The sequence below is a fragment of the Scyliorhinus torazame genome, chromosome 12 (genome assembly GCF_047496885.1).
Source record: "Scyliorhinus torazame isolate Kashiwa2021f chromosome 12, sScyTor2.1, whole genome shotgun sequence".
Lineage (NCBI taxonomy): Eukaryota > Metazoa > Chordata > Chondrichthyes > Carcharhiniformes > Scyliorhinidae > Scyliorhinus > Scyliorhinus torazame.
Window position 1 is genome coordinate 127,292,280 of NC_092718.1, and position 21,716 is coordinate 127,313,995.

The window sequence follows — 21,716 nt, forward strand, 5'->3', positions numbered from 1 at the left end:
GAGACTTTCTGACGTGCCTCCTGCAAATTCAAACACACGTCACCGGGAAATATAGGTGCATTGAAAAAATAGGAACAGGAGGAGCCATTAGTCCCTTGAAGCCCACTCCGCCAATCATTATGATCATGGCTGATCAAGTAACACAATCGCTTAATGCCCTTTTCCCCCATATCACTGTGAATCCCTTCGGTCTTAGTGTTATATAAACTGCTTTTGGAAATCAAACAATGGGCTGAATTCTCTGCATCCCGACACCGAAATCGCGTTCGGGGACGGGGCGGGGCATCCGTTCTGGCGCCAATACTGGGGACCGGGCATTCTCCGTCCCATGAAATGCAGTGTACTCTAGAAGAATACCATGCCAACTTTCCACGGGTCTCTGTCCAATACCTGAGGCCCGCCCCGCGATGCTCTGTCCCCGACAGGACAAGTTTACGACGGTGTGGGCTGTTTAGCACAGGGCTAAATCGCTAGCTTTGAAAGCAGATCAAGGCAGGCCAGCAGCACGGTTCGATTCCCGTAACAGCCTCCCCGAACAGGCGCCGGAATGTGGTGACTAGGTGCTTTTCACAGTAACTTCATTTGACGCCTACTTGTGACGATAAGCGATTTTCATTTTCATTTCATATGCTCACACCGTCCGGGAACCTCGTGTGGCAGCTGCAGACTCAGTAACGGCGTCGCCACATTCTGGGGAGGGCCGATCCGCGGGTAGGGGTGGCTTTATTCGAGGCTGGGGGTACTCTGAGGGGCGGGAAAGCGGTCCGGGGCGCGTGGGAGGCCTAATGGGGCATTACGTTTGCGGTCTGGGTCCGCGGGCTTATTCCGCCATGGAGCACGGTGCAACCGCTAGAGGCCACAGCGTGCCCATGCGTGGCCATGGAACTGGGAGTGCTCAGTGCCTTATCGGCAGCTAGAGCTGCGGGGCTGGATTCGCCGCCGGCGGTATGCTCCATTTTGCTGCAGCCCGGGAGTTTCCCGACGACGTGGGGCTGCCCCACAATGGAAAACCCAATGACCAGCCAGCGTAACGGGGCATCCCGCAGGTTGGGTGAAAAGGGAATGCGCGCGGCGGGGTGGAGAATCCAGCCTGCGAGCTCGTCACTGACTCCCTTCCAGCTCCCAGCAAAACGGGGACTCCGTGGCCGTTTTGCGCCAGTTATCCTGGCGTAAAACACCACCATTTTGACACTGGCGTGGGGACTTAGTCTGCCGTATGGAGAAACGAGCCCAATGTTATTGACTCAACTATTTCCTGTAGTAGCGAATTCCAGAGGCTCAACACTCTCAAAATGAAACCAATTATCCTCATTTCTGTCTGACGTGGTTTACCCCATTACCTCAGACTGTCACCCCTTTTTTGGAGGCACCTACCATCTGAAAACTCACTCGTGCCGCTAACCCTTCCAGACGTATTAGAATTTTATTGGTTCATGGAGATCCCCCGAATTCGAATACACTGCTAACCGATTAAATCTCAACTCGTACGTCAGTTCTGCCATTGCAGAAATCAGTCTGATAAACTAATTGCTGCACTCCATCTACAGCAAGAACATCCTTCCTCCGAAAAGGAGACCAAGGGCTTGATTCTCTGTTTATGAGACGAAGTGCCAGCCGGTGTGGGAACAGTGCTGTTTTACGCAGCAAAAACGGCACAACATCTGCAACGATTCATCAAATGTAAATGGACTAGCATCATCACCACCTTCTTTGCAAAATGGCGCTAGATTTGCTGGGTCCGCGATTGGCGCACGTGAGGGTCAGATGCCACAGCCGCATTTAAACGATCCCTTCCTCCACACACATCGGCCCAGTCAACAAGATGGCTGAAAGGAGAGCAGCACCACAGTTAGTGACGGTGAGCTGGAAACATTCCTGTACGGAGTAGAGGAGAGAAGAATAACCCTGTACCCCGGCCCGGAGGGAATGTAACCAGACACAGCCACGTTCCGTGCATGGGTGCAGGTGTCAGACGTGGTCAGCGCCATGGGCAACGTGGCCAAGACTAGCATGCAGCCCCTGAAGAAACTGCAGGACCTCGTCAGTACGGCTTGCGTGAGGAGGGAGCGCAGTGCAGCTGGCACTAACCCCGCCCACGCCACTCACACGTGCCACCCCCCCCCACCCCAGAGTTAGGCCGTACCCTCACCCAGGCCCACATGGCAGCACGAATGCCAGCCGCAATGGCCGCACGCACTGGCCACTGATGCCATCATCTACCGAATCCCTGGAATGCATGCGTTGGTACATCGAACAGTGTAGTTCTATGTGTTTGTCCCCACCCGTCAGGACACGGCTCCAACGGGAGTGGGACAGGACTGCAGGCGTACTGCCAGACCTGGGGCCCCTCGCCATGTCCGAGGAGAGGACAATAGACGTGATTAGCGGCCCGGGGGAAAGGTAGGTCACAGAGGTAGAGGGCGACGGAGGGAGAGCAAGTGAGTCACTGCTTAGATGAGGACCCCATCACACGTGCGTGTTCATGCCCCCCCCCCCTCACAACCCTCACCCCCCTCACCCTCACCCCCATCGCCACCCTCATCCTTCACCCCCTCACCTCCACTGACGGGGAGAGCGACCCGAATACGAACACCCTGCCTGAGACTCAGGGCACCCCGAAGCTCGGGTCGGAGGACGACACCGACTTAGCGTCACCGCTGTCTCAAACACCTTCCAGCGTCCCATAGACTATAACATCGGCTGGGCACATTAGTGAAGAGCCTCCCGGGATGCTATCTGGTGTGCACTACACATCGCATGTGGTACAGCGGTTGGAGATAGGAGCAGCCGAGTGACTGGACCCTCGGAATGCAGACTGACCCCTGGAAGCAGTTACCGACTGGATAGGACCCGGGCTCCTGGAACATCAAGTCCTTTCCACAGTGCAGGTGCAATCAGAGACCCAAGGACTACAAGAGGGGATGACAGCGGGCATCCAACACCTGAGTCGCAGTTGGAGGAGTCCATCAGCATGCAAGGGCAGGGTATGGCGCCGGTCATGCATGCCACCCAGGCCAATAATTGACGGGTGGCATCCGCGCTGGAGGTAATGGGGCAACGATGTCGGATATGGGACATGGTCTCCAGGGTCTGGGGCTTTCTGTGCAGTCGGGTGCACAGGTCAAGGACTGCGCTGCCGTCTCACAGGCAGCCATGCGCCAGTGCCATATCGGAATTGCGCTCCTCAGCAATGCCCAGTCAGAGCAGCGCTTAGCTGAGTACGTCGACGGCATTGACCATCCACTGGCTTGCTTTGCACAAACACAAAGGGTGGTGGCCCAGTCCCAGAGTGAGGTGTCCCACTCCCAGAGGAAGGTGCCCCTGTCCAGAGGGATGTTGTGCAGTCACAGATGGAGACGGTCCACTCCATATGCGTTGCGAACATTCAGACTATGGTCGAGATCACAGCTGACCTCCACGACTTGCAGTGCCAGGTGGCAGGGGAGCCTCAATGGGTGGATACGCTCGCATTCCCGTTCCATGTAGTGGTCTGGAGTCATTGGGCAACCCGGGGTATGTGGGGGCGATGGTGACCGTGCCAGTGACACTTGCAGGGGAGGTGCCAGTACACCGCAGCAACTCTCACCCCCCCCCCCCCCGCCTTTCGTCTATGTTCTGCGTCTCGTGGGCAGCGGGCAGCAGAGGGTGGCACCACGCTACCCGGCACGCCCGAGCAGCGCGCGGGCCCATCCAGGAGATGTGCGCCAATTGGGACTCTTTCCGGAGGGGAGGAATCGGAGTGGGCCGCCTCGAATCATGCTGGAGAACCGCCTAGGTGTTGGGCCAGAAAGGTAGGCACAGTTAACTTGGCATTGGTGGAGGCACAGTTGAGTCATAGGGGCTCGGGCACAGACTGTGTATATAATTCTCCACAATAAACACCTATTAACACGGTTGAAAATGTCAAGGCGCTCTCTGTGATGGATGGGTGATGGCTTGGGCTAGTAGATGTTGGCCGGGGATGGGGGGGGGAGATGGGGGACCAGTGCAGGCCCCGCGGGTGGATCGTCCACCCCCCCCCCCCCCCCCCCACCGCCCCCCCCCCCCCCCCCATGCCATGACCGTCCCCAGCCACCCCACCACAGGGATCCGACGGGACCGTGCGATGGACTGGCATACTCTCCTGCAGGGATTATAGAGGTTGTAGGTGCTACTTCGGGCATGCGTCAGATATTGTCAGACGATGTAGAGCACGAGAGCTCATCGCAGAGTGGGTTGCCATCTACCTCCATCCCATGGACCAGAAATGCCGTCATTGAACATCCAGGCCCCATAGCTCATTGCACCGCAGGTCGTATCAAGGAGGGGGTGTGCATGCGGGCAGTTTTGTAGTGTGGGAGGTGAAGGGATGTGGGTCTGGGATGTGGAGTCCGTGCATTTAGCCAGAAACCACCCCTCCCCTAGTCGGAGAACATGCGGCTCAATCAGACCGTCCCATATGCGTTGGTCCTGGCGATTGCATCGTGTGGCCTCCCGTGCCTCCCTGGGCCCATGTCCTGTTCACTGTCAACTTGCCCCTTTCCTCCTCGTCGGACGAGGCCTGCCTTTCCTCCTCATCCTCCTCCACCAGCACATCGCCCCTCTGCTGTGCTATATTGTGGAGGATACAGCTGGGTACAACGATGTGGGCGACCCACTAGCTTTGCACTGCAAGGAGGTAGCCTTGCAGTGGTCGCTGTAAGCGCGTCATTGTATCCAGTCCCTGCGACTATCTGTGGCCTCCAGGTAGATGTCATGAGCCACAGTCGCAGCCGGTAAACCATGTCCCGCATCAACCGACCACGCAGAGGGTGGGAGTATCCCTCCAACATGTCGGGGATCGCGCTGTGTGCCAGGATGAAGGTGTCATATAGTCTGCCTGGGTTTCGGGTTCAGACGTGCATGGTTCGCATCTGTTGATTACAGACCATTTGTATATTCATGGTGTGCAAGCTCTTTTGGTTAGTGTGGAGCGGCCTGTTATCCGTCGATTTCTGTAGGGTTCCATGCAGTCCATCGATCACCCCCTGGAGCCGGGGCATTCCGACGATGGCTGCAACCGCAGCTGCCCGGGAATCCTGGTGGGCTGTTCGGCATCGACGGGTGGGATGGGGCGCGTTGTGGTGGGGGATGCGTGTGGGGGTAGTCGCCCACAAACGGCCAAAGCCACTTTGTAGAATCCGGGGTCCAGGTGCGTGGTCACCGGGCATTCTGCAATATGGTGGGCACCGCCCCAATTCCGTAAGAGGGCACCGCGGCTGCTCTGCCCGCACTCCCGCTCACCACAACTCCTCCTCCTCCAGCCCAGGCTGCCACACCACCCTGCCGCAGCCAGCACGGCCTGTGTCCGGGCCAATAGCCCTCAGTCACTACACACGATTGCAAACGTCCTCTCTCTCACTCAACAGCCAAGAGATCAGGTTAAGATTTTTAAAACAACAAGTGAACGACGGTGTCGGGAAATCGGCCCATCGGCGATGGTGAATTGCGAAGGCCCCGAGCGTAGGGTGTAAGGCCCGCTAATGATATGCCTTCTGTAATTTCACTCACGCGGTGAGCGACGCATTTACGCCATTTTCGGGGTGCGGGGCATCCCGCTTTGGTGTCAAACTGGCGCCTACCCCGACTTCGGCAATGGACGCAAGTCTCCGCCCAATCACGTTTGGGTGCAGGCAAGGAGAGAATCCCGTCCCAAAACTGCACGCAATTGCAAGGATTCTCCGAGCCAAAATCGCGCTCGGTGTTGGGGCGAAGAATGTGGCGTCAGACCCAGGATCGCATCTGACGCCTTCCTGCGATTCTCCGCGGACCAGAGAATCACCGTGCTAATCGCGTGAGTGTGCGGGCGACGCGGCGCATGTCGGGGGTTAATAAAAGGCGCTCGCGGCGGCGATTCTTCACTGACATCTGGCTCCCGCCGTGAGGTTCTAACATCGTTCAACCCGGCTTGCACTCGAAGTGGGAGCTGCCGCGGCCGCCCTGGTGGGGGGCCGGGGGATCCTCCATCGGAGGGGGGGCGTTGTGGGAGTGGCACTGTCTTCCAGGACGACATGGGAGGTGTCTTCCAGTCTCCCAGGACGGCACTGATCCGCGGCCGCGTGCAATCTTGGGAGGGAGGGGGGGGGGGGTATTTGTTGGGGGCCGGCTTGGTGTATGGTCAGTCAGGATTCGCGGGGCCACCGCCGGAAGTGTAGGGCCCCGTCTCAGCTTCCAGAGTTCCGTGGAGCACTCCGGCGGCCAGCTGGCCCCCTCCAGCTAAGTGAATCAGTTGGCATCAGCATGAAATGCTCCGATGTTTACGGCGGCGTCACCACTTAGCCACCATTTAGTAGAATCCTGGACAATATTCCAGATGTTCCTCACAAAGGTCCTGTATCATTTCGTATGGATATCCCTGCTCCTGTATTCGAGTACTCTCGCAATGAAGGCCAGCATATCATCTACCTTCTCTACCGCCTGCTGCACCTGATGCTTACCTTTAGTGACGGGTGTACGAGAACACCCAAATCCCGCTGCACACTCTCCTCTCCTAATGTATTACCATTCAGATAATAGCCGGTCTTCTTGTTTAGCTATCCAAGTGGATAACCTTGCATTTATCCGAATTATACCGTGTCCCACTCATTCAAATTGTTCAAATCTCACTGAATGACCTGCATTCTACCCACAGTTGAGGTACCCATCCGACTTGGTGTCATCTGTAATTCTGGAGATATGACTTTTGTTCCCTCATCTAAATCATTAATATTTATTGTGAATAGCTGCGGCCCTAGCACCCATCCCTGCGGCACCCCACTATTCACTGCCTCCCAATGTAAAAGAACACTCGTTAATTCCTACTCATTGTTATGTCTCTGCCTACCAGTTTTCTCTCCATCTCAGCACCTCAATGCCATTTTCTGTGACATTGCACACTAATCTTTTATGTGGGGATTTATTGAAAGCCTTCTGAAAGACCAAATACACCACACCCACTGCTCCCCAATTCATGAATTCTATTAGTGACACCCTGGATGAATTCCAGTGGATCTGTCAAGCATAATTATCCTTTCATACATCAATGCTTACTCGGTCTGATCCTGCCACTGTTTTACAAGTTTTCTCCAATAAAATCTTTGACAATGGATTCGATAATTCTACGCGCTACTGTCGTTAAGACTTACTGGTCTACAATTCCGTGCTTTCTCTCCACCTCCCTTCCAAAATAGTAGAGTTGCATTCGCTACCCTCCAATCAGTGAGACCGTTTCAGCAGTCTATAGAATCTTGGAATATGACCACATATTCCTCAATTATATTTGGCGCCACCTCCTTCAGATTGGGTTGTAGATTATGAAGACCAGGGGATTTTTCAGCCTTCGTTCCTATGAATTTCTCTGCTGGCATTACTCACCTTCAGGCCCTCCCTCTCACTGAATCCTGCATTCCCAACATTTCTGGTTTATTATTTGTGTCGTTATTCATGAAGAAAGATCCAAAGTATGTATTCACTTATTCAGCCATTTCTTTGACGCCCATTATACATTCCCTTCCTTCCGGCAGTAAGGGAACTGCATTTGTCTTCAGCAATAATTTTCACTTCACAGACCAATATAATATTTTACCGTCAGCCTTTATGTTCGCTGCAAGCATACTTTCACACTCTATTTCCCCTTCTTCATCCACCTTGGTCCTTTTTGTTGAGTTTTAAACAGCTTCCGATTGTCACGCCTCTTGTTTTTCTTGGCCAATTTGTCTGCTGTCCTCGGATCGAATATTAACCCTAATTTTGGATAGAAGCACTATTTCCTGTTTTCTTTTTGTCTCAGAGAGGATTAAACAATTGTTGCTGTTCTTCTATGCGCACTTTGCAAATTTGCATTTTCCTATCCTCAGTCATTCCTTTCAGCAACACTCATGAATGGAGAGTAGCCCCAAATCACTCCTGATTTCATCGTATTTTCCTTTGTTCAGGTCCACGTATCTCGTCTCAGAATCAACTGATTTATTCTCCACCTTGATGAAGAATTCGCTCATACTATGGCCCTCATCCCCAAGGAGTCACTCACAACTATATTGTGAATGACTGAGTTTTCATTTCGCAGGAGTCAGTCGAGTATAGCCTGTTCTCTAGTTGGATCCTCAACATGTTGATCGAGAAAACAATCCCGCATGCTCTCCCGGAATTCATTTTCTGCGGTATTGTGGCTAATTGGATTTTCCCATCCTACAGGAAAATTAAAATTATAGTTTTTCATTTAGCACGCGTGTCTCTCATGTCATGTTTAATGCCATTCCCCAAAATATCACTGCAATTGAGAGCCTATATGACGCCCATTAAGGTTTTTTGCCCCTTGCTGTTTCGCGGATCTACCAATCCAGAGTCTGCATTGTCAGATTGAATATCCTTCCTCACTTTTGTGTCAATCTCCTACTTGACCAGCCATGCAACCCCACGGCTTTTACTTTTTGTCTATCTTTACTAAATGCTGCATTCCCCTGCACATTAATTTCACATACCTGATCACCCGAAAACTATATATCCGTAATTTTGCCTACATCATACCCGTTCACGTCTACTTACACGATTAGTTCACCACTTTAGAACGAATGCTCTGCACCTTAAGGCACAAAGCCTTCCAGCATGCCTTTTGTGAACATTTCCAGTCCCGCTCTCAATATGGTTTACCGTGGCCCTGTTTGAATCTGGCTCTATCTACCGATCACTTTTCTTTTTCCTCTTTCTGCCGTTTCTTTTTCTTCTTATTTCCTTATCCTCTGACTACTTAGATAGGTTCCCATTCCCCTGACTAATTCATTTAAACCCTCCCTCACTACTCTGGCAAATACTCCCCTCGGACATCAGTCGCGTTTCTGCCCAGGTCCAACACGTCCAATTTGTCCTGTCCCACGTCTCCCAGAACCTTCCCCAACGCCCCAGGAATTTGCAAATCTCCCCATCACACCGTCTGTTCTGCCACGTATTTCTGTAATATATCCTCGTATTTTCATTTTGACCAGCATGTGACACTGGTAGTAACCTTGAGATTACTCCGTCAGAGGTCCGACATCTCAACTTTCTTGCAAACTCCCTATATCTTGCTTTTAGAACCTCATCCATTTTTTACATACGTCGATGGTACAGATAAGCACCACGAGCACTGGCTTTTCATGACCCCCCCCCTCCCCCACAAGAATTTCGTATAACCGCTCTGAGACATCCTTGACCTTCGCACCAGGGAGCCAATTTGCCATACTGGAGTCTAATTTGCTGCCTCAGAAACGCGTATCTATTCCACTTACAATAGAATCCCTGATAACTATTGCATAGTCACACATTTTATTCCTCCCCTCTGCAGCAGAACCAACATTGGCGAAACGAATTTGGCTGCTGCTGCTTTCCCTTGAGAGGTCATTCCCCTTAACAGAATCCAAAGCGGTATTGCTGTGGCCAGAGAATGGCCACAGGATATGCCTGCACTGCCTACTTATATTGCTTTCAGCCACCAAATATCTTGTTAGTTCCTTCGCGACAGATATCTTCCTTCCACTAACTTCAGACTTTCACCAGGACCAATAGTTGTTCACACCTTCTGGAACCTCAAATGTTATGTTCAAGAACAGTGTACGATATATCGCATGGACAAAGCGGGTCAACTAACGAAATTTTGTTGCACTATTGTCGCACGATGTTACTCCAAAGAACCTCTTCATGCGCACTTTGACGTTCGCCTTCTACGCCTCATTGTCCAGCCATGGACAAACAGGACCGTGAAGGAATGGTTTTCCTTGAATTATTTAACCTTTCCCACTAATGCTTCGAATAAATAAATGGGATGTTGCCTTCCATCTCCGAGACAACAACAATATAAACGGTTACGAATGTAATTCGACAACATTGTCAGTGCATTCAGCTGAACAGCTTTTTGGGAAACATAAGTGATTTATCACAATTAAATACTCCGCTCAATATCTGCTGAACTGCTTGCTTCTGCAATCTTAAGGTATTAAAAAAATTACAAGTCATATTTACAACACCATGACGAATAAGGTACGCAAATCAACCTACGGCTCATAATTTTGAAGGCCATCAGATGATTTGAGGTGATATTTACAATGCAGAGAGTCGGGGACCATTGCGATTTTCACTCGTCATTCCATTCATCCATTTATCTGAACTTCGCACGTTCTCATCGCTCATTCTTTGTTCCCCCGCATCTTTCTCTCTCTTTTCGGGCACCTCTTTCCGGGTCACTCATTCTAAATCCGAATAATGTCATTACACTGCTGGATGCAATGTTGAATGGATGTCAGCGTTATTTTTGACTTACCATCCTGGCACTCTGTCTGATCTGCGAGAGTACAAATCAAACGATTGAAAACACAGAGCAAAGAAAGAACGAACCCATAATCCCACATTATCTTTAGTCAGATATCCGCGTGTCAGATCGGCGCCGATTTTTGAAACACACGTCTTGATACCGAATGCAGTGCAACCAGAAAAATATAATTATGTTACGACACTTACTCATTCAGAAGATTCTAACAAGCACGGTTCGAAGGTATCAAAACAGTTCATTGTCTACATCTAGTTCGCGGCATTATTTACGTATATTTCAAAAGATTTCTGAAAACGTAACATTTGCGATGTGTGGAACCAGGCAAGCGTTTCAGTGTACTGGCTGGTTTATTTAATGGAACGACAAGAAAAGATGCAACAAGATCCAAGGCGTTTGAATAGTATTTTTCACAATCATAAAACTGGGATGGTTTATCAAGTGAATTTACTCAATCTAAACCGTCGCAATCTATCGAGGACACGCCTCCAGGAAGCCAGAAGTCACTCCAGGGACTCTCGGTCCACCGGTACAAGGGGCGGGATTCTCTGTTCCCTGACATTGATTTCGTAATCGGCGATCGGGCAGTGAATCTTTTTGTATGCCCGAATTACGGGCGGCGCCTGTTTTCGGATGCTCAGCCCCCTCCAAACCGGCGTAATCGGGTAGTACACTGCAAGCCGTTGGAACTACATCAGGGCGTTATCTGGAGGCGCATCTCTGATGCTGCGCCCCCATGTGCCGAGTTCAGAACGACGCGGTTCACTTGTGCTCCCCGTTTTCGGGAAGATAGCGTGGAGCCGAGTGCTGGGGACACTGATGGGGGCGAGGTCCGGGGGTGGCGACGGGGAGTTCAAGGGGGGCACTATCTTACAGGTCCGGCCCGTGAGCGGCCGGCTCCATGTTGTGTGACGCGACCACTGCAGGTCGTCGCCTTGCGCAGGCACGCCAACGGACCTGCCATTTCTCCAGCAATTTAGTTCGTAAAGACTGTGTGTTTTACATGGCGCCGTTCTGAGCCCCTCACCCGCCGCAGGATTCGTGCTGGGGCCTCGCAGATTTTGTCATCATGTCCGGACACTTCGTCCGGACATAGAATCAAAATGGGAGGATCCAACCGCAGATTTCTGGTGCGGCGAGCCCTACAGAATTTTCCATCTCCTCAGCTGGCCAATGGTGTTTCCAATTGTGCGCATCCCCACAGCATCGCAAATTCCCTCCCTTCTGGGCGAAAAGGAGAATCCCGACAGAGGAGAATCCAGCCACAAGTTTGTGTATTTTTAGTAAGAAGATTTCTTTATGTTGTGGTCGTCTGAAAACGCCCCGTCAAATATCGCTAACGCCCAACCTCTGATTTTTTTGAATCATTAGGCTATCCTGCTAAACCGCCCCAAAAATTCCTTTTGTACTGATCAATATAGATCAAGTTATTAATGTAATACATTTTTGTTAATTTCTGCTCTTAATCAGCTCATACAATTAGTCTCAGCTCTTCACGAAATAATAGTCAAAGTGGGCAGCACGGTGTCACAGTGAGTTAGCTCTGCTGCCTCAGGGCGCTGATGTCCCAGATTCGATCCCAGCTCTGGGTCATTGTCTGTGTGGATCAAAGAACAAACAGCAAAGAAAAGTACAGCACAGGACCAGAACCTTTCGTCCCCCTCCAATCCTGTGCCGAACATGCTGCCCGTCTAAACTAACATTTTCTACACATCCGGGGTTTGTATCCCGGGTGAATGGGTGTCGCCCCGACAACACAAAGATGTGCAAGCTAGGTGGATTGAACTCTCTAAATGGCCACTTCATTGAAAAAATATAATTGGGTACATTACATTTCTAAAAAATAAAGCAAAGCAATAACAGCTAGCCAGATTGAAAAGTGTTTGTTCTCTACACTTAAACTCAATCTGGTTGTTCGAATATCAGAGCTTGCACTGCCAGGCAAATCCTTCGTATGCCTTGGCTCAAAATGATTTTTTCAGCACTGAGGTTCATTTAAATTCGTATCTGGTATGACGTCTGGATGTGTGAACACAACGCTTTGATTATCTGAATGAGAACTTCATTCAGTGTCTGAAAATAAAACATGCTGTCTTGCCATTTCTTCAAAATAAATGTGAAGCTCTGCATGCAGAGTATGGGCTTTCATCAACGGCGGTTTTATTTTTTTAATATCATGCCACTAATGTGCTGTGGCAGAAGTGTGCATTGCTCCATTTATTGCATGACTGACTGACACACTGCACTCTCTGAATCAAAAAAACTATTATTCGGAGTTATATTTTCATCAAATTAGAATTTCTCTGTGGTATATACAGAGTACATTTGAACCTTCTATTGTAGGGAACACGTTTCCACTGCCCCTCTTGCAGGGACATGTGGACCATCGTTCCCTCTTGGAGCATCCCACCTTCTGTTAATTGTTTGATATTACTATTGTCTGCGCGTGTGCAGCATTGCTCACAGATATTTCAGCAATAGCAAAGGAAATCCAAGTCTTGCTCATTTGTATTGTTTGCACACCAAGGCATACGGCAACCAATTGCTGCCTACCACTGCACATTTTTCTGGCCTCAGTCGCATGCAAGTATATCTTTCTATTAACTATAAGCATTAACCCCTGCTACTCGTGTATAAAACTTGCTATTATCTCGAATGGCAGGCTTGCAGAATCATCGAAACATCAAGTTCAATAGATGTTTTTCGGCCCGCCGAATCTGTAACGACATGGAAAAAATACCCTGTCTTCCTTAGTTAAACCCAATTACTAGCACTGGGCCATAGCATTGAAAGTAATGCCGTACAATTTGCTCATGCCCGTACTTTTAAAAGGATGTGAGGCAACCGGACTGTAGCAACCTCCCAGGCAGTGTACTGCAGACCATGACCACTATCTTGGTAAGAAGGCTTTTCCTCACAACCCTCAACACCCCGATCTCGCTGAACCTCCTGCCTCTCACCTTGAACTCTGACCGCTCGTTCCTGACCCTTCAAATAAGGGGAGCAACTGCTACTTATCCGTCCGCTCCATGTAACTCATAACGTCGGATACCTCTATCACGTCGTCCTTCCATTCTCTCCGCGAGAACAAAAAACAGCGAAAGCTTATTCACCTCATTTCATAAAGCAAATGTTCCACCTAAGGTAATAGCTTGGTGAATCCCCTCTGCACCACCTCCAATGGAATCACATCATTCCTATAATCTGGCGACCATAACTACAGGGTAGGCTCCAACTTTGTCCTAACTAAAATTCTACGCAACTCCAACATGACCCTCTTTTTTCTTGTTATCTATGCCTCTAGTAATAAAACCAAGTATGCAATATTAATTTTCCACCACCCTCTTCAACTGCTCTTCCACCTTCAAAGATCTATGGGCATACAGGGCAAGATGCCATTATTTTTCAGAACGTCCGTTCAGTGTTATGCCGTTCATAGAGTACTTCCCTGTAAAATTACACCTTCCATACTTGTTAGGGTTACATTATGAAGAATATAGAACATAGAACTGTACAGCACAGTACAGGCCCATAGGCCCACGATGTTGTGCCGAACTCGTCGGAAACTGAGATCAAATCAACCTACTCCCAATAATTCTATTGCATTCCATATGCTTATCCAATAACCGCTTGAAAGTTCAAGAAGTGCCCGATTCCACTATCGTAGCTCGAAAGCGTTCCACGCCCAACCACTCTCTGAGTAAAGAACCTACTTCTGACATTGCTCCTACATCTTCAACCATGTATCTTATAGTTATGCCCCCTTGTGACAGCTACATCCACCCGAGGGAAAAGTCGCTCAACGTCCACTCTCTCTATCCCTCTCAGCATCTTATTCACCTCAATTAAATCACCTCTCATCCTCCTTCACTCCAATGAGAAAAATCCTAGCTCCCTCAACCTTTCCTCATAAGACTTACCCACCAATCCAGGCAGCATCCTGGTTAATCTCATTTGCACCCTTTCCAATGCTTCCACATCCTTCCTATAATGAGGTGACCAAAACTGCACACAATACTCCTAATGTGGTCTAACCAAGGTCTTGTACAGTTGCAGCATAACCTCACGGCTCTTAGACTCAAACCCCCTGTTAGTAAATGCTAAAACACAATAGGCTTTCTTCACGGCTCTATCCACTTGGGCGGCTCTACCCACTTGGGTGGCAACGTTCAGAGATCTATGGACATGAACTCCGCGATTTCTCTGCTCCTCCATAGTCTTCTGAACCCTGCCGTTAACCATGTAATCCGCATTCAAATTTGTCCGACCAAAACGAATCACCTTACACTTATCAGGGTTAAACTCCATCTACCACTTTTCAGCCCATCTCTGCATCCCATCAATGTATCTTTGCAGCCTATAACAGCCCTGCACGTTTTCCACTACTCCACCAATCTTGGTGTCATCAGCAAATTTACTAACCCAACCTTCAGCTCCATCATCCAAGTCATTGATAAAAATCACAAATAGCAGAGGACCCAGCACTGATCCCTGCGGTACACCGCTGGTGACGGGGCTGCATGATGAAAATTTACCATCAACAACTACCCTCTGTCTTCTATGTGATAGCCAGTTACTGATCCAATCAGCACATTTCCCTCTCTGCCATGCCTGCTTACTTTCTGCATGAGCCGACCATGGGGCACCTTATCAAACGCCTTACTAAAATCCATGTATACGGCATCAACTGCTCTACCTTCATCTATATATTCCGTTACCTCCTGAAAGAATACGATAAAACTTGTGAGGCAAGACATACGCATCACAAATCCGCGTTGACTATCCTGGATTAAGCTGTATATTTCCAAATGATTATCAATCCTATCCCTCAGGACCCTTTCCCATAATTTACCGATGACCGAAGTGAGACTAATCGGCCTATAATTCCTCGGGTTATTCCTATTCCCTTTCGTGACCAAGGGGACGATATTTCCTCTCTCCAGTCATCTGGCACTATTCCTGTAGAGAGTGAGGACACAAAGATCAAAAGCCAAAGGCTCTGCAATTTCATCCCTCGCCTCCCAAAGAATCCTAGTATATATCCCATCAGGCCCAGGGGACTTATCTATACTCAGGCTTCTCAAAAGTTCTATCACATCTTCCTTCCGAATACCTACCTCCTCCAGCCTACCAGCTTGTATGGCACTATCCTCCTCAACAACACGGCTGTGTGAACACAGGAGAAAAGTATTCATTTAGGGCCTCTCTGATATCTTCAGACACCATGCACACGTTTCCACTGCTGTCCTTGTCCGGCACTAACTTCACCTTGGTCATTCTTGTATTCGTCACATAAGTGTAAAAGACCTTGACGTTTTCCTTGATCATACCCGCCAAGGACTTCTCATGCCCCCTCATAGCTTTCCAACGCCCTTCATTGAGCTCTTTCCTAGCTATCTTGTATATCTCAAGCGCCCGAACTGAACCTTGTTTTCTCATCCTTACATAACCCCCCTTCCTTCCCTCGAAAATACATTCAACCTCTTTTATAAAGCATGGTTCCCTCACTCGATCATTTCCTCCCTGCCTGACAGGGGCATACATATCAAGGACACTCAGTATTTGCTCCTTGGACAAGCTCCACATTTCAATTGTGTCTATCCCTGACAGTTCTTGTTTCTGTCTTATGCTCCCCAATTCTTGCCTAATCGCATCGTAATTACCCTTCGCCCAGTTATAAAGCTTCCCCTGCCGTATGTTCCTATCCCTCTCCATTGCTATAGTGAAAGTCACGAAATTGTGGTCACTATCTCCAAAGTGCTCTCCCATAACCAAATATAACACTTGGCCGGTTCATTACCCAGTACCAAATCCAATGTGGCTCCGCCTCTTGTCGGTCTATCCAAAAATTGTGCGAGGCAACCCACCTGCACACACTGGATAAAAACAGCCCGATCCAAACTATTCGAATTATAGTGCTTCCAATCAATACTTGGAAAGTTAAAGTCACCCATGACAACTATCCTGTGACTACCGCACCTATCCAAAATCTGCATTGCAATCTCTTCCTCCACATCTCTATTACTGTTTGAGGGCCTACAGAAAACTCCTAACATATCTGCCACTGCACTGCCCATTTTCCCAACTCAGCGTTGCCGCTTACCAACCCCACAAACGTTGCATCCTCCACGTACGTAATGATCCTGCTCCCCCCATACTCAGCGATGTTATTTGTTTCAATGACGAATAATAGGGAACCTAGCCCAGATCCATTTGGTGCGCTGGAGTCCAGTCATTTAGCACACTACCTTCATCAACCTTTCTCTACAAATACGCCAATTTTGTATCAACTGATTAAATAACTCTGTACCCCATGTGCATGTGCCTTTTTTATAAGTCTCCCAAGTGGCAACTCGTTAAAGATTTTTCGGAAATCAATATGAGCCTCTATAATTGCACTACCCTCAGCTACACACTTGTTCAACTCCTGAAAAATTGCACTCTACTTTTTAGGCATGCCTTTTGTTCGTCGTTACAAATATCGCAAATGCTCGTTTACATCGCGTGGCATAGAGTAAAAAATCAAAACCATGGTTCAGCTTTGCACCATGCTGTACTCCAAATTCTCTCGTTTTATAATTGCCCGTCCAGCGTCAACTAAACAACATAAAGAGCAATGGTTACCCTTTAAATTCATACATTTTCATCGCTTGCGCCTTGAATCATAAACATTGAGAGTTTAATTCTGTCGCTGACATATGCAAAATGCCAAATCATCACCTCGGCGACTTCCTTGAGTTGAGCAGGTTGACCTATGCTGTTCTGAGCTCACCTTTTGCCCTTTTGTTGAGTTCTGTTTTGTCAAACATACAAAAAAGATTGAAGTTGGTGTGCATTGAATTACCAATGACAAATTCTCTCAAAATTACCGCCACCCAAAATAAAACTGAGCATTTCAACGGACGTCGGATTGCGCTCTGCCAAAACTTTTAATTGTGAAACTGACATTCAAGCTAGCTTTGCAGCATTTGACAACGAGATTCCTCATTAGTTCATTCAGGGATCCGAAGATACTTGCCCCACCTCACCTCTGCCCCACACACACCCTCTGTCTCTTCCCCTTTCTCTCTCTTTGTTCCAGGTTCCGTATAACACGAACACACTGTTACACACAATTTAACATCGGCAAATCGACTCTGTATTTCCTTACCATCCTGCCACTTGGTTAGGTCTGTGTGATTCAAAATTAACCGAGTGAATGTCCGAGGGAAACTCATATTCACTCGCCTTTGCATGAAATATGAAATTATCTAATCTGAGCAGATCACACAAGGACACATCTTCGTACCAAATGCAGAACAACGACCAATCATTAGCTCTGTGCAAAAGGACGAGATGATGTACTGGGCAAGTGTCTCAGTTTTTCACAAAGTGCTATGGTTTTAATTTAAGTCACACGACAGGAAATGTATTCCTAAATGTAATGCTAGGATGACTGGCATCCTGCACTCTCCAAATCAAATATGTTTTCTTACTGGGCCTCAGACAGTCAACGAATTTATCTTTTTTTGAGTGACTAGATGAGAGTTGTTCAGACTACGTGTTCAACGTGGAAAGTTGAGCGCCCATTCAGTGCCCCTGTTACAGAGAAATGTTGACTATTCGATTCTTCTTGCATTAGCAAGAAAGTGCAACAATGTATAGCAAAATGAATAGAACATCCCACTTCCTGTCTCCCTCCAAGTCTGACACTGTTCCTGTCCAAGTCTATCGTTCTACTAACTCTGGGCTTTGTGCACTCTTTTCCGTTTATCCAACTTGCACCCATCGCGAATGCCAAGTTGACAAAGACGAGAATGTTCCCTCGGTCCCATGGGAAAACGTATAAATAATAAATAATATATAAACTTTGCGACATGATTGTATTACAAAGTGTGTTATCGCGCGCCAGCTCATTTTCGAACGCAGTTCATCCGTCCATTGTTATCTGTCCAGTGGTGGTAAAACCCTCAGACCAACAGAGTTTTCGCTTCACACTAATGCATGTTTACCACTGATGCTGCCAAAGATGTAAACTGGGCGTTGGATTCGATGTACGACTGTAAACCATTCCCAAGCACGCAAAGGTGACTCGCGAACAGAACCACAACGTTTACCTGAAAGTTTCTGTGAGAATTTGAATGATTTACTCAATCTATGTGCTCTTGTTATGCTCTCATCTTCTGCCCGCTCCTTCAGTTCTCTGTTCTTAAAGCATCAAAAATATATTTCTGGCTGAATTTATTTTCAAATGAAGAATGGACATTCAAATAAAATGCTTTTGAACACTTTGATGGTAATTGGACTCTACCGTGTCATACCGATCAAGGTGTGGGTGAGATGAAACAATGTTGGCAATATTGGCGTTGACTTTCCTCATATACTTCTTCCATTGATCCATGGATTCGGCTTGCTCCCCTATATCTCCTCTATCCCACTGTACGTCTGTCAGTTCCACTTTTCAAATCTCTTTCCTGTTCTAGCAACGAACAAAATCTTCGCATTTCTTGAAGCAACTTTACAGAGGCATCGCGTTTTGTTTTTTACTTACCATTCTGGCACTTTGCCAGGTCTGTGATTGTGAAAGTTAAACAAGCAATTACGCAGATCAAACAAAGAGTACTTCCGCATTCTATCAGGTATTTGATGAGATAGCAAACCCATCTAATCGAAATGGCTCATGTCGCGACATATCTTCATACCGTAACGGGGACACCATCAGTTATTTAGATGTCTTTGATGATGATTTCATTCAGAGAATAGTCAAACGCTCAGTTCTGCATCATCGAGACAGATGATTGATAATACTTCCAAGCGTCATCGGCCATTTAATAAAGTTTATGTTTTAACCGTGGCTCCCTGCATGATTGTCCCACTAGACATTGCCAAACAATTTATCCAACAATGAGTTCGCTTCATATTTTCACACTTTTAATATTGATGCTTCCACAAATACATCGCAGTGAGGGAAACCATGCTATGGGAAGGACGTATCAATCATGGCTGACAACGGAAGTCAAGAACAGCATAAAAACGAAAGTAAAAGCATAAATGGTGGGTAGGGTTAGTGAGAAGCGAGCCATTTCAGAAGCCTTCTAAAAACAAGCAGAAGCCCACTGAAAAAACGCAATAAGGAGAGATTGAATATATTTGGAATCTAGCTAATAATATATAAAAAGATGGAAAGAGATTGTTTCGATCTATAAAATGTAAGAGACAGGCTAAATGGACATTGGATCAGCGGAAAATGAGGCTCGCGAAGGAGTAATTCGAAAGAAAGACATCACAGAGCAACTGAATAAGTACTTTGCATGAGCCTTCACAGTGGATGATACAAGGGGCATACCAGAACTTCAGAGAGTCACAGGGCAGAGGTGAGTGTGGTGGCCGTCGGTAACGAGACGATACTGGGAAAGCTGTCAAATCTGATGGTGAATTTATCATCCAGACCAGACATAATACACCCCCGGGATCAGAAGGAGCCATCTGAGGAGATTATGGAAGCACTGGTGGTGTGGTATTTCGGGGATTACAGAAGGTCTCAGAAGACTGCAAATGGCTAATTAACACCCTGTTGAAGAGCGGGGGGAGACAAGAAGGTCAATTATAGGCCGGTTAGCTTGACTTTCATCGTTGATAAGAATTTAGAGTCCATTATAATGGAAGAGATTGCGGAGCACAGGAAAGGGAATAGTAAAATATGGCTCAGCGAGAATGGCTTTGTGCTGGGAGGTCATGCCTGATAAATCTGCTACAATTCTTTGAGGAGGCAACAAGTACGTTAGGCAATGGAGAACCGGTGGACGTGTTTTTTTGGTTCCCAGAAGGCATCTGACAACGTGCTGTCCAGGAGGCTAACTAAATACACTAAGAGCCCATGGCGTTCGCGCGATGGATGTTGCGTGGTTAGAGGATTTACTGAATGGCAAAAGACAGAGCGTGAGGATAAATTGGTCATTTTCAGGATGGCAGCCGGTGACCAGTGGTGTTCCACAGGAACCACAACTCATGGTTGGGAGGACAACTATCCAGGACCACCGAATGTTAACACTGAATAAGGAGGCCATTCGGCCCTTGGATTCTGCAACAAGCCTTCGAATGTTTACTTCACCCATCTCCATTTCCCTGTCATTCCTGTCACCGCATAACCTAATATGCACATCACGGAACATTAATTTATCATTCCCAATCCACCTAACCCGTACATCTCTGTACTGTGGTAGTAAACCAGATCACCCGGGGGAAACCCATGCACACACAGTGATAATTTAACGCTCCACACGGACAGTGTCCCAAGGCTGGAATTGAACCCGATCTCTGGTGCTATGAGCCAGCAGTGTTAATCACTGTCCCACCATGCCGTCCAATACATTGACGATCTATAAGAAGGATCTGAGGGCAGTGATCCGAGGTTTGCAGAAGATAGAAAGATATGTAGAGCGACAGGTGATTTGGGGGAAGCTGGGAGGCTGAAGAGGTAATTGGACAGGGGAGTAGATTGGGCAAAAGAGTGGCTGATGGAATACAAGTGTGAGGTTATGCACTTTGGAAGGAAGAAAAGACTATTTGCTTTTAAATTGCAAAACGCTGTGGCAACCTAATGCACAAAAGGGACTTAGGAGGGTCAATTCAGAATTATGTTATGGTTAGGAATGAAATACAATGTTCGTATTTATTTCAATTGAGCACCAATGCATGATACCGGATGAGCTGCTGAGACCATGTAATGCTCTGGCTAGATCCTGTTTGCAATATTCTGAGCAGTATTGGCCCCCATATCTAAGCAAGGATCTGCTGGCCTGAGAGATGGTCTAGAGGAGGTTCACAATAATAATTCCAGGTTGGAGGGCTTTTCATATGAGGAGCTAGTGAGGACTCGAGGTCGGTATCTATGGAGTGCAGAAGGATGAGGGGATTTATTGTTGAAACATACAAAATCATGAGAGGCCGACAAAGAGTGGGCATGTAGAAGATCTTTCCACTTGTAGGAGAAACTAGAACCCGAGCATACATCTGCAGACTGAAGGGAAGATCCTTCAAAACTGTGATGAGGATGAATGTCCTCATCCAATGGGTGGTAAACCTGTGGAGCTTATTGCTCGAGAATGCTGATCAGGCCACACTACTGAGTGTCCATTAGACAGAGATAGCTATTGTTTTGATAAATAATGGATCAGTGGTCACGGCGAGAGAATGGCGATGAGAAATCGATGAACCGAATGGCCGAATCGTGCTCCTACATAGAATAGTGTTTTGGGCTTCAGTTATGGGTTGTCCCAAAGGCACAGCTGGCATTTTCATCTGTACTGATGCCAGTGCCCCACGAACAAAACATTACAGTGCATAACCAGTATTTTACACAAGTATTAATATATCCAATTTCATGCACACTATGTCAATGTAAAAGTGGTTCAGGTAGTAATGCCGAAATTATAATCTTGGA